The sequence below is a fragment of the Platichthys flesus genome, chromosome 5 (genome assembly GCF_949316205.1).
Source record: "Platichthys flesus chromosome 5, fPlaFle2.1, whole genome shotgun sequence".
Taxonomy (NCBI): domain Eukaryota; kingdom Metazoa; phylum Chordata; class Actinopteri; order Pleuronectiformes; family Pleuronectidae; genus Platichthys; species Platichthys flesus.
The window spans coordinates 23,593,741-23,608,740 of NC_084949.1; the positions used below are offsets into that span (position 1 = coordinate 23,593,741).

Sequence of the window (15,000 nt, forward strand, 5' to 3'; positions counted from 1 at the left end):
TCCAATAAATGTGCCTGGTTTTCTCATTGAAATCCTTAAATTAGTCCCTGGAAGATTGTTGAAATGTCAAATGAAAACGATTTTGGAATGCAAATGAAGGTCAAGAAGAGAGAAAATCCATGACACATCTAGTGAGTTGTTCCCCAAACTTCCACCAAGTTTCATGATGATCTCTTTTTGTATTTCTCTGTTAAAAACAACCAACAAGAAGAACGGCAGCCACAGAGCATATACCCACATCCCCCTGTAGACACGTTTAACTCCAATAGATCCAGATTTTTCACATTTTACACACTCAAAATGTACATTTCAGCCCCTTAAATGTGCCTGATTGTTTTCATCAAGATCCCTGGATAATTATCTTGGGAAATGGGAAAATGGTGGAATAACACCATCTCCTGCAAGGAAGTGAACAAACACACCCAACATGGATCCGCCCCTTGATCCAGATCTGCACCAACATTGATTGGGTTCTTCCCCGAAACGTATCCTTCCACCAAGTGCAGTGGAAATCTGCTCAATAGATTTTGGCGTGATTCCAAATGCAGAACTTGCTGATTCAATCCATCTGCACCAAATCACACACACACTCACATCAGGTCCATTAATGTGCTTGGATTCTCTTTCAGCCAGATCCATGAATTAATCAATTTGGGGTGACATAAACGTGAAAATGTTGAATAATCCTCAATATGTTAAAGGTTTATAAAAATATTCCAAGATCTTAATATAGACCTATATCACATTCTTTAAGTTTAGTGGAAAATAATCCTGCAGACAAACAAACAAATGGACAGCGGTGAAAACATAACCCCCTTGTTTATTCACTTCCTATAACTAAGAATGTAAAAAGGTTTCTACACGTTATATGCTGCACGTGCATTGACAGTGATGCTAAGATAGAACGTTCCCCGGCTGTGTTCAACATCTGTTCAGTTCCAGGACCCTTGTGCTTTACATGTCTCCTCCTCTGCTTCCATTCAGCGTGGCCTGATGCTCCTGCCAGCGAGCGGCGCACACTAACATTTGTCACGTCCCCGCTGACCCACTATTCATGACAGTTTCATTATCTCCCTATAACCTCCCACCACTAATCGTCTGCCAGATTAATACAGTCGCGCTCCCAGTTGGCAAAAAAAAAAGAATATATTTAAAAATGTTATACAGCCTATTAACGTGGAAGGAACCTGGGGAAGTTGGGTCCTGGCCCAGTTCCCTGGTTTCCTGCCTGGTAATTAAAACATTCAGATTGTGCTTTTCACTGCAAATTATCACCTGACAACTCTGTTGATTGTACTTAATATTCAAATTAACACTTAACATACAATTATCTTATCTTCGGTTTCAGTTAGTTAGTTAGTAAGTTAGCTAGTTAGTTCATCCTCATCCTCCTCGACAAATGGCCTCCACATGAATCTGTCCTGGGCCACGTGTTGAGCCTCTCCCTGGTCAGATCCATCTCTTTGAGCTCGCCCATCACAGTGCGCCGCCATGTTGCTTTGAAGAAGCCTTGTTAGCATTTTCGGTGTCGTGTCCACCGGAGGGCGGCCTGTGGCTCACAGTTATGGTTCATTCTAAGTATACGCCCATGTGATAGTATCCACCGACATCCTCTCTCCTGCACCACAGTCTGGCTCTTAGTCTTCATGTCCAGTTCTTCATTGGAGATCTTTTTAGCCCAGAAGATGCTGCACATTTTCCTGAGGTATCCAGTCTTTTTTGCTATTTGCCAGGTTTGGTCTTTGTTCTCTAAGATTTCTAGAAATCATATGAACAGTTATATGATGAAGGTTTTGGTTTAAAATAACCTTGTTCATTTAAGAGAAAGATTATAGTTTGGATAATTACCTGGATCTTAGTTCAAATAAACAAAAGGCATTTTCATCTAAACCCCCACACAGGATTCTTACAGTTTCTTATAATCCTGTTAACTGAGCTGAGCAGCCTGTGTTAGACCACAAGCTTCCACCTGCTCTTAGCAGGATTGATAATTTATTCGGATTAATCAAATGGGATGCAATAATTGGATAGGCCACTTCTATTGACCTGGCCACACCTTCCGTCTGCAATATTAATAGCGGCCCGAGCTCGGAGATCGCGCCAGTGACTGCAGCAGATCTTCAAAGAACTGCTCTCCCCTGCCAAGAGTGCGATCGCACACAGAAAAATATATTTTCAATTAAATCGGAAGGTTGAATTAAAATGTCAGGGACATGGATCACTGGGTCTCGTCTTTTCAAGCCTGTATCAGCAAAACAATTCCCTGTCATGTGGCTTTTTGATCAAGTTGGACGAGTTCACTTTATGCACATGTGCCTTCGACCAATCTCGCCACGGTGGAGGAATTTATTTGGTCCCAGGTTGACAGGTTGTGTCTCTTGTCCTTCTATAAACAGGGAGTTCATGGCTCACAGCAAATTATCCGCTTCTCACTTTTCTAATGTGAGCTAATCCCAGCAACACATTTTTCTGTGGCATGTTTGAGCTACGAGATAAGACTTTCTTAATCCCTCGGGAAATTCTTGAGCCAGCTCGCTCAAAGATCACAGAGCCGAACAATATAAAGCAGAATAGAATAAAACACAATGAAGAATTAAGTCTAAAATATACGTAAAGAATAAAGTGAAAGTGTCACATATTTATAGAAATGTAGAAGGTACTTATACTAACTACAGAGGCAGTAATGATGAAGGAGTAAGTGATGTGGGATGTTGCATATGATATGAAAGACGGTGAATTCAAATGTAAGTGCATATTCTGGTGGTTTTGACGTTGCATGATACATATTTGAGATGTACTATAAATATTAAATATATATGCAAATAACAGGAGGAGAAGAATTTGATGCAGAGGCCAATGTTTACTCCATTAAACATTCAAAATGCTAATGCATGTGCTGGAGATACAAGTTGTTCCTGACAATTTTGATTGATTCATTCCAACCTTCTTGATCTATTCCCACATCTCGATTAATTCAAACCCATGTTTTGATTCATCTCTCCTCTAATTCCGATTAATTAGTTCCCACATTTTGATTGATTCAGTTGTACACCTTGAATCATTCGTTCCCATGTTTTGATTTATTCTTTCTCACTCTTTTAAGTAATCTGTGCAAACAACACCAGCGTGCGCACTGGGAGCCAGCCCAGTAGAACCAGGTTGGGTTGACAGACCAGAGCGAGCTGACATGCTGGGTTAGTCCTGTCATCCCTCTCACTAACCAAAGACATGAAACAGCAGGTACGTCTCAGAGAGGCAATGAAATCTTAATTGTGGCCAAGGACACCACGTCCAATTTAATCTTAATCTAATAAATCAAACAGCGTTGATCATGGTAAAGTTAGTGTGAGGATGCAGTTATCGGAACGAGGTGTTAACGCCAAATGCGCACACACTGAGACACACAAGGTGTGTGTGGTACCGTGCGTGCCGCTGTACACGATTGGTCCCTTGGATGATGGATTATGTTCTTTTTCACTGCAGCAAAAGCACCTTGCGGGAAATATTGAAAGTTTAAGTGCAATATTTCACCCTATATTGAATCTGTGGAGGCTTATCCATCCCACGGTAACATAGCTTCACCCTCAACATCATCCAAAAATATATCTTTCCCCATTAATTCACCATGACCTCGAGTGACATACACAATTTAGTAATTACCTATCAGTGACGGTCCAACGATGAAAGTATGAAATCAGGACCATTGGAATAAAGTTATGTTTGCTCTGGTTCCGTGACACTTTCGTTCTGCAGGACTTATCTCTGGAAAGTAAGAAAAATGACGTAATTAAGTGGCTGTAAACCCACATGACAGATCACCGTGGGCCGTTTCAACCCATTAGCCAAACGGGTCAGAATAGTCCAGAGTGTAGAAGAGGAAGGCCTCACTCTAAAAACACACTTATCTCACATTAACCAACTGGGGGATGAATTGTATCTCATGCACACACAATGTATTATAGTATTTCAAGTACTTCATGTAGAAAAACGTAAACAGCTCCACGGTTTTCAAACGGTCTCAGTTCTAAAATTAGACATCGAACAACACCAAAAATAAAGTGGAAAAAGAGAAAGATTCTCACTCAGGATATTGACTCCTAGTGTTGAAGCTGTGAGTCAGCGAAGGTATTAATTATTTAGTTCAATTTTGAAAGCTAAATCATTTAGTCACACAGCTGGTGAATCTCAGGTCTGATCCCAGAACAGATCCATCAAACAGCTTTTTAAACCAAGGAGACGTTTTTATGATTTTTACGATTCTGAATTTGCAGAAACGTCTCGTCATCGTTATGAAGTCATGTGACATCACAATGCTCCATATTTGCATAATGCATTCCCAGCAGCTGGACTGACACGAGCACGGTCGGATAAAGTCAGAACACAGTACCGGCGTTACCACTAGAAGCCGTTAACCAATCACAAAAGAGTGGTAAAGCAGGGCCAATCAGAGCAAACTGAGCTTTATCGGGAGGGGGGGGGCCTTAAAGAGACAGGAGCTAAAACTAAGGCCCTGTCCCAATTCCTCTCCATTGGCCCTTCCCCGTGATATGAAGGGTCCTTCTACAGGAGCGTCCCCTTCAAACGAGGCCACTAGGGGGGGAGCTGGAAAATCTTCCACTGGGAATTGGCACACCACTCGTTACGTCATCATCAGCAGCCGACCAACGTTATTACAATGACAGACAATATCAATTACCGTTATTCTTACAACAAACATCATCAACCCACATTATAATAGTGAAACATTTGACATCTGCAGGACAGACCTTATTTCAAACATCACATACGAACGTGACTCTCACTCAGATTGTTCACAGGCTTGAAAAGAGACTTTCCCGAAACGCTTGTCACAGCGATTCAAGATTTAAATAAGAGATTCTGTTGGATTTAAAAAAATGTCTTTGTTAGTTTGCAAGATTTCAAACGATTTAACAGTTAGTTAGCCAGATACCCAATTAGAAAAAGTAAATTAGATCCAACTATATTGTTTTCCTCTGCTTTTCGGTGCAGATTCATGTTTCAGAAGCAACCTTTTTCTTTTTTAATAAACCATAGCTATTTTATTTTTTTTTTTCGATAAGCGTAGGAAGCAGGAAAGTCTGCTTTTATTAAGAGGATGAAAACACTCATTCGACCTTGAATGCTCATCGCTGACTATTGCAAACTGCGGAGGAGCCGAGTGCTGTGGGTTCTTTTCACGTAGTCTGAATGCTGCAGGGAAAAGGCCTTTCGGTTCCTTCCTGCTGCTCTGTGCTGATGCGTGTGAGCAGATTCATCTTGAGAAAGTGCTTCTCAGCCTGAAAAGGGAAGCAGCTTCACCACCATCCTCCTGAACACCTGCAGAGTTTGGCTAAACTTTGACATGATGCACACGTTCACACACCAGGACCAGTGTGAAGCGAGTCTAGACCTGGGCCGTCGCTTTTTATTCTAAATTCAAAAATGCATTGGAGTGTGGGGAGAAAAGTTCATATTCAACTTGTAATGACGGCTTTGTTTTAAAAATGTACATTCTAGAAGCGCATCAGCAGTTTGTGCTATTGCCCTGACCTGTCAGTAACCCTGTTTCACTGAAGACACACTAAGCTGAGGCTGTGGTTCATGCTGCTCTTCCTATACAAACAGGTTTCTATAAATTAAAGAGACCACTAGTGGATAAGGCACTGGATGACTAAATTTGAATCATGTATTTTCAAGGTTTATTATTCAAATGAAAAAAAAAAACACTTACATCTAATCAAGGAACCATTGAGAGACTTTTGGTTTTATGTGCCCAGGGTTTGAAAATAATCCACTTCAGAGAACACTTCATCCAAAATTATGAATCAGCCGTAACCTCTCTACAAATGACTTCCATTGAATGCTATTAATTATTATTAAACTACCTATTAAACAAAGTTTAGCACTACATTTATCCAATTTTTAATTGAACTTGTAAATTAAGTTCTGATGCTTTTTTTATCCATTGTCACAGAAAGAAAACGAATCTGACAACTTGTGTAAGCTATACCATGACAGTTGCCGGGAGAAAAATAACCTGGAGAGAATGTATATAAATAAAAATGAGAAGCTTATATTAATTATTTACACTTGCAGGCACGACATGTATGCAGCTTAAGCAAAGTGAGGCGGCAAGTTGCTTCGAAGCCGCAGGAAGCAGGAATCAGTGGTAATGAAACATCCATTATGTTAACGAGCACAAAGTCTGTGTGTGTGAGAGAGCTGGTTCCAGAAGACACTTGAAAACCAAGTGTATGAATGTCAAAAGCTGTTATTTTATTTATGCTACAGATTGATTGTTTAAACACTCAAAAGTCGAAAACGTTTGCTCACATGACCAAATCGGACCAAAACCGGAACATACATTCTCGATTTTTCCCTAAACCAAGTCTGATCACCCAGGTCCCAGCGAGTCCCAGCAGGTCACCTCAGGTCCCAGCAGTTCCCAGTGGGTCCCACTGTGTCCCGGCAAGTCCCAGCCGGTCCAATCGGGTCCCAGCAGGTCACCTCAGGTCCTATTTGTCTTCAAGGCTCAGGTTTCTTGGATGATCTAAAGAGAGAAGCAACACCACCGTGAGAGAGGACGTCCAAATTCTCTGCTGCCGATCTGACAAGGCGGACAAACTGTCCTTCAAGAAGAACGTGTAGTCGAACATTTCACCAGGTTCCTGAACAAGCTGTGACTCAAACAACGAACAGACATATAGAGTTTAAATCCACTGTAGTCTTACAAAGGGGTTTATTGTTTTATTGAGAGCCATTAACCCCTTTGACCCCTTTTAGCCTTTGAATGATTTCATTAGAGACAGTGAAGCAACCCAGGGGAGACCCACTGCTCAGGGAATTATGTCCATGTGATAAGGACTCTAACCAATCAGATGTCAGGATTTTCTCTATAACTCTAAATAAATGTGAGCATCATTTTGCCCATTGGGCGTTTTGCCTCATGCGCTGAATGTAAATCTGTCATTTTTGTCATCTTTTGCTTATTTTATTAAATTGTGTAAAAACAAATTTAATTTAAAGTTGAAACTAAAACTAGATTCGCTCATGAAGCCTGTGTGTGTGTGTGTGTGTGTGTGTGTGTCTGGGTGTGTGCTCAGAGAGTGCAGCACCCCATTGTCATCATGAATACATACTTTTTAAGTTTCTGGCAATTGACAAACACACAGAGTTTTTGTTTACAGCGAGAAAAACAACATTTCTACCTCCTGTTGGTTTGTTTGTTTATTCATTTAAATTCATGGTCGAAAACTCTTGATTGATTTTTTTAGCTGCAGATTGTGAACAAGCCGAAGGAAAAGGTTCTAACTCACTAAGACACAAATGCTGGTAAATGCAGAGTGAACTAAATATCCCTCAGAGATCTATGAACCCTCCACAAGATATATCACATCATCCACCTGTTGCCGTTTCAAGTTTCCCTCGAGAAGGAAGAATGAAAGTAATAAGGCGAAAAACCCTGTGGCATTATGGGATGGGACGCCAGTGAGGGATCGTTTCATTGATGCCACAGGTTCTTCAATGTGTGGATTTTGTCAGGGCACTTTCACACCAACCATGTTCGGTCCGGACCTTCAGGCTTTTTCAGTTTTCAGTGCTTCGGACCAACAGAGCTAAATCAAGTCTGACCAAGAGGGGGGGGGGGGGGGGTAGGTCCAGATCAAAGGTACCAGGTTGTGTTTCTTAGCGTGTAACTTGTTTTGGGCAGATGGGACTTTCTGATCAAATTCCAGGAAGTTGAGACGGCATCAAACAAAAGAAGAAGAAAACGAACAAGCTCGCAGGATTGTGTTTTGAACGTCTCCGACTATTTCATGTTTGAAAGAGGAGGACGTTCATCTTGCTGGAAGTAAAACCAGAAGGATATTTCAGTGGCAACAAAATGAAAGAAGGGAACGGGAATTAATCTACAAACAAATTCATTTCAGAACCCTGAGACGACAGCCCCTCTAAGAACTGATCAGTGTCATGTTTGGCAGACGCAGTCCACAAATCTGATGCGCTCCCTAAATTACAATGTGAAACCAACAGCAAACAGAGGAACTTCGGGATCATGGTCTAAAACATCCTCAGTGCCGCGAAGTTTGATGCATGGAAATCAAATTCGATTTGACTTGGAACAACATGTTCTTCTGTTTGTTCCACATTTTGAGACAAAGGTCGGAGGAAGTGTGACCGACATTTCAAATCTCATTTTAAGAGTCGGTCCTGGGACAGGGAGACGGATGGTCACTGCTAATAAAGCTGAAACACCTCTGCCTTCAGTTCTTTGTCTCTGATCGATGTCTCTCTGTCATGTAGAAAAGGGACAAGTCTCTCTCTCTCTCCCTCTCTCTATCTCTCTCTCCCACTCTCTCTCTCTCTCTTTCTCTTTCCATCTCTGGGGACAGGAAGCAGCAACTATCATCATAAATCATTAGAGCCCCCCTGTCTGTGGTAATGCTGGGATATCTGCTAAAGGCACATATGAATCATACTCTACAGTCACACAACCAACATTTACACACACACACACACACACACACACACACACACACACACAGAAATGCACATGCACACCAGCTGATCTAATCCCTGATATTAATTGAATCACTGAAAGCGTTTAACGAACCATCTCAACCATCAGGATGTGTGAACAAGGGCAATCAATTTCCTGGGGCTCTGCAACCTCCCCCCCCCCACACACACACACAGACACACTCACACACACACACACACCACCACCACTCGCTGCTTCCTTCGCTGCCTCGTAACGACCTTCCACCACTCTCTGTGAACCGTCCTCGCTCCACGTCTATTTAAAGCAAACGTACAATTAGCATAAAATCTAAATCATCAGTTTTCAAAGTGTCTCAGCAGGAGCCTGGAAGTCAGTCGCACTGTGTTCCTGCTCAGCTTCTCTCTCTCTCTCCTTGGCCACTTCCTCAGCTTGATCACAGTGATGCAGTTCAGCGTTGTAATGACCCGTCCTCACCAGCTGCTGCAATGTCAGGGAAAAAGCTTAAAAGATCCAAAATACGTCAACACCGCTCCACCTGAGGCCTGGTGTTATCATCGGAAGGACATTATGTGTTTGCTATTTTAGGAAAGAATAGAATTATTATTGGTGATTTACCTTTGAAACTGACTTTTGAGGATGTTAGAGGTTCACTGAGGCCGTTTTCACACCTGAAGGTCCGGACCATCGTTCATGATACAGGAGAGATTTTATTTACAGCCACTTAGTTTTGGTTTCACATTGAGATTCAGGGAATGTCGTTTTTTCTAAATAATGTGCTTAGAATCTTTACTTTTACTGCCAGCAAAATGAATATCGTCATCGTTCATACGTATCATCAGGATCAAGAACACAAACTGGACCTGCCAACGCCGTCGTGAAGGTCACTAACGAAGGGCAGGGAACAGAACAGGAAGTGAAGTGGTGTCTAAAAAGACTGTGCCTGCACACAATCTTCAGAAAATACGATTCCTCAAGTTGTGAACTCGTTGTTTTCCGACGTCTCAACTGCGTTCATCTGCTCTGAAGTCAGAAAAGTGCTGAATTTATGTGTTTAGAGGTTTTAAAACATTCTCACCCCTGCCAATATTTGCCTAGGTACAAAATAGAAAAGAAACATTTTCCTGTGTGACAGGCAGATAAATACATTTCAAACACACGTTCATGCTGAAAATGTCGGTCTCATATAAATAGTCTGTTTGATGCTAATACAGTTTAAAGTGACAAAAATATAAACTGTCACATCAAAAGCTTCTAATTAGAGCTGATGGTAACATATGTTAACTGGTCTCCACGTCGTCAGCAACTTGTTTACCAAACTCCACCATCTTCCAAAGTTGTTGTTCCGACTTGAATTTCCCGCTCGCAAACACTGTTTTCTGATTATTCCGAAATCACTTGAACGCACACAAAGAAACCAGTGTAAATAAATAAAACAGGAAGTGACTGGAAATGTGCATAAACTGAAAAGACAGCGACAGTGATGCTGGTAGAAACTTATTAAAACTTTATTAAAAAGTTTCAGCTATTATTAGTGCTTTCAATGCATATAATTTCACTATGTAAATTTATATAGCTATCTTTGTGATGATAATGAGGAGAACAACTCACACAACTCGCTCTCCTGCCTGCTGCCGTCGGGCCGGAGGTTCTGCTGCCTGAGAACTCTGGTTGAACTCTGGTTGAACTCTGGTTGAACTCTGGTTGAACTCTGAGCATTAAACCGGACTCTGAACACAGTACAGCAGAAGCAAACTCACTTTACATGTGTATACCGTAGTATTTTTCTATTTTATCATGAAATCCTATTGTGCTGTTTTGGTATTGTGTGTTTTATGAAAAGTCTTTGTCTGCCTTGTGATGTTTGTCTTACTGTAATTAGTGAGCTTGGAATTTTGTATGTGCGAAGGTTTCATCTGTGTTTTCCTTTCAATCATTTCTAAAATGTTCTCATCTTCTTCTTCTTCTTTTCTTTGAATGCCAATGTGGTGAGTGGGAGGGTGAACAGTGGTGACGCTCTGCGGTTATTATTGTTGTTAAGATGTTCCCAATTGTACAATTTGTCCTTATCAGCCTTGTGACTCACAGCCTTTTGTGTCTCAGACAAAAAGCATCACAAAAAAAGGACAGGAAACAATCATCAACTGCAGTTTGATTGTGTCAGTTCATTTCAGAGCTGAAAGCATTTGATTTAAATACAGACGGGCGGCATCTCGACAATTCCTGTGTATAAAACTAAACTTTGCAGGAAATGTAACAGGTTTAATAAAAGTGGCATTTTGCGTTCACCTCCTGTATTGGAGATCTGCCGTCTCACCCTCGCTGTTTCATGTTCTTCCCCACGACCGAGCAAAGTGACCCGTCCTCCTCATTAGGAATCCAATTTCCTGCAGAGACGCCTTTGGAAGTCGTCTTCCTCGTGTGGGAGGCGGCGGATCGATGGCTCGACTCTGCTCGAGCGTGTGCAGCGGTGTGTCGGCGGGTTAAAAGGGAAAAGGAGCTTTTGAAATGAAGCGCCGCGAATCACTGAGCCCGGAGCACCTCTTCGCTGCCCAACACTCTGCTTTGCATCACATTAATATTAAATCCCTTCTAATGTCACCTTTGTTCTCGCCCCCTCCTCGTGCGTACGTGTGCGTTTGTGAGTGTGAATATTCACGTTTGAATAAAATTTTTTCCTCTGCAAATGATACGAAGTACGCTGAAGTGGCAGCTTTTGCAGCAGGAGAAAGGGAGTGAGGACTAACGTGAGAGGACAGAGCCGGTCATATCATATTCAAAACCCTGCGGCTGGAATTCAAGGCATTGAAGTGACTCTCATGTACATTCAGAACGTGCTCCAGGGCTGCATGAGGTCGGTTGGTTTCAGTAGCTCGAAGGAAACCGTCAGCAGGTTGAGGTCTTTCTCTTCTCCTCAGCTACATGGAGCAAGTTGTGTCAAAACATGGCGTCCTAATCACATGAGGGCTTCTTCATCACGTGGATCGAGCACATGCAGGAATCAGGGTCACAACGGTTTTCTAACTGTCATGTCATGTGCTTCATCCCTTCAACACAAGTTTGACATATTAAATCGTGTTTATGCAAACATAATTTATTGTTTCACCTAAAGACTGTATATAAAGATGGAAGACGTGTTTCAACTTCCTTCCGTGAACTATCCAGAAATCACTTTACATTATCCCGGATGCAACAACCTCCATCTTGCACATTTTAGAGCCAAATGCCATCGAGGGACAGAGTCGGAGCAGCGAGGTCCCATCGATACATGGGCTCGACCAATCACCAGTCATCACTCAGCTGTCAATCACCATGTCTCATGTCTCTCCTTTGCATCACTTTAAAGGAGCTCTCATGTCGTCCATCTCTATATATAACCTGTGGTATCACCTATATAACTAATTTAAGCTAAACTATAAATAATTGGATTGAATCGCTTCACTCAGTTAAAATGTAAATATATACATTTGATGTAGAAGTTTTCAACAGATCCATTTATTAAATGCATTTACTATATTTAGGCCTGAGGTAAGGATATAACCTTTTCCAAGAATCTGTCTCCAGGTGATTCTTCTTTATGAATCACCGTCGGTCTCGGCTCGGCGGACTTTGCTCGCTGTGCGATAACGAGGGTGATGCGGAAATACAGGCGACCTCGTGCTCCGCTCCCTTTACTCATCGGTGAACTCTGAACGTCCACCTGTCTCCCACTCCCAGTGACGTCCCAGTGACGTCACAGGGAGGACATGAGCGGACGCAGACAGCCAGGGGGCGTAGTAATGAGAGAAAGCATGGGGGAAAGGGGGGGGGGGGTATGGATGTATTTGCAGGAATGTATGTGGATTAAAGGGAGGATTGCGATGCGGGGGTGCGGAGGATCAGAGCAGACATTCTGTTCCCTGTGTCACCTCAACATGAATCTTTCACTCACGATATTCTGCTGCACTCTGATACCTTAACTTTACCTTTATTCTACTTGTTTAGTTTTTCATTCTTCTATGAGTGAGTTTTTATTTGTGATTTTTAAGAGTTTTTATTTATTAGTTTTGAGATGTGCTTTATGAATAAGGATTTATTATTATTAGATGAATCTATTTGATTTGACTTTAATTGTTACTGTATGTTGTGAATGAGGATAACACACTCTGCCTCTCACTGAATCTCTTCTTAACACCAGGTGAGAACAGGACGCTGTGAAATGCAGTAAATCCTGAAAACAAACGACACAACCAGCTCCTCCCAGTCAAGGTATGTCTCTGTCTCCTCCCTTCACAGGTGTGTCAGTGTAAGAACAAGTGAACAACAAGACATGAACTGTGGGACATGAGTCACTGCAGGGAGTGAACGAGAGAGGGAGGAGCAGAGAACTGGTTCTGTTCATCAGGAAGTGAAACTGTTCAACAGTCACTGGCACCAGCTGAAATGGCGCAGCAAGAAAATCAACTGGACAGAGAAAGATTCTGCTGTTCGATCTGTCTGGAACTTCTGAGGGATCCGGTGACTACTGGCTGTGGACACAGCTACTGTCTGAGCTGTATTAACACCAACTGGGACAATGGGGAGAGGAGAGGAAGCTACAGCTGCCCTCAGTGTAGACAGACCTTCACACCGAGGCCTGTCCTGGTGAAAAACACCATGTTAGCTGATTTAGTGGAGGAGCTGAAGAAGACTGGACTCCAAGCTGCTCCTGCTGATCACTGCTATGCTGGATCTGGAGATGTGGCCTGTGATTTCTGCACTGGGAGAAAACTGAAAGCTCTCAAGTCCTGTTTGGTTTGTTTGGTCTCTTATTGTGAAAAACACCTCCAGCCTCATTTTCAGTCAGCTGCATTTAAGAAGCACAAGCTGGTGGAGCCCTCGGAGAAGCTCCAGGAGAACATCTGCTCTTGTCACAATGAGGTGATGAAGATGTTCTGCCGCACTGATCAGCAGTGTATCTGTTATCTCTGCTCTGTGGAGGAACATAAAGACCACGACACAGTGTCAGCTGCAGCAGAAAGGACTGAGAGGCAGAGAGAGCTCGGGCTGAGGAGACAAACAATCCAGCAGAGAGTCCACGACACAGATAAAGATGTGAAGCTGCTTCTACAGGAGGAGAAGGCCCTCAATGGCTCTGCTGATAAAGCAGTGAAGGACAGTGAGAAGATCTTTACTGAGATGATCCGTCAGCTGGAGAAAAGAAGCTCTGATGTGAAGCAGCAGATCAGATCCCAGCAGCAAACTGAAGTGAGACGAGTCAGAGAGCTTCAGGAGAGACTGGAGCAGGAGATCACTGAGCTGAAGAGGAAAGACCATGAACTGAAGCAGCTCTCAGACACAGAGGATCACAACCAGTTCCTACACAACTACCCCTCACTGTCACCACTCAGTGGATCTACACACTCCAGGATCAGGATCCGTCCCCTGAGGTACTTTGAGGACGTGACAGCAGCTGTGTCAAAGGTCAGAGGTCGACTACAGGACATTCTGAGTGAGAGAGAGACAAAGATTTTACAGATTGTGTCTAAAGTGGATGTTTTACTGCCACAACCAGAGCCAGAGACCCTAGGTGATTTCTTAAAATATTCACGGGAAATCAAACTGGTTCCAAACACAGCACATAAACATCTGTTCTTATCTGAGGGAAACAGAAAAGTAAAATCAATGAAAAAAGTCTCATTCCAATCAACCAGACAGCTTCACTGGTTTGGATCAAGTCCTGAGTAGAAAGAAACTCTAACTGGACGTTGTTACTGGGAGGTGGAGGTGGGGGTGAGAGGAGCAGTTGGTGCAGCAGTCACATACAAGAATATCAGCAGAGCAGGAAACTCACATGAATGTGGATTTGGAAACAATGAAAAATCTTGGATGTTAAATTGTAATGAAAACAGTTATAACTTTTATTACAACAACATCAGGACTCCAGTGTCAGGTCCTGTGTCCTCCAGAGTAGGAGTGTACCTGGATCACAGTGCAGGTGTTCTGTCCTTCTACAAAGTCTCTGACACCATGACTCTCCTCCACAGAGTTCAGACCACATTCACTCAGCCTCTCTATGCTGGAGTTAGGGTTTATTATCTAACTGGAGCCACAGCTGAGTTCAATAAACTCAAATAGACTCGAGTCATTAAAAGCAGTGATTATGATTCTGTGTGTTAATCTTTAACTTCTTTTGTCTCCATGTTTGTTGATCAAAGTTCAGCTGTCAATCAAACACTGACCTTCCTTAATCACACATATTTAATTCTCACTTTGTAAAGACAGAAATCTATAATTACACTGACATGAATGTGTTTGAAAGAACTAATGTTGCTGTTGTTTTCTAAATCAATGTAGAAATCATGTCTGTGATGGTTTAGAAACTGTATTGATCATGATTAGTATTGCAAAAACGGGGGGGGGGGACCTTTCCGGTAACTTTCTGGAAACTTTCCATAGAAAGTTAAGCTCAGAAATTAGGAAGTGTTGACACTTTTTTTGCAAAAGTTAGCGTATAACAGGGAACTTAAAGGGAGTTGAAA

The 15,000-nt window shown here is 42.3% G+C and overlaps 1 pseudogene; it reads left to right on the top strand.

Moving 5' to 3' along the window:
• The first annotated feature begins 12,859 nt into the window (after nt 1-12,859).
• The window catches only part of LOC133954505 (tripartite motif-containing protein 16-like), a 2,260-nt pseudogene continuing 119 nt past the window's right edge, over nt 12,860-15,000 (top strand).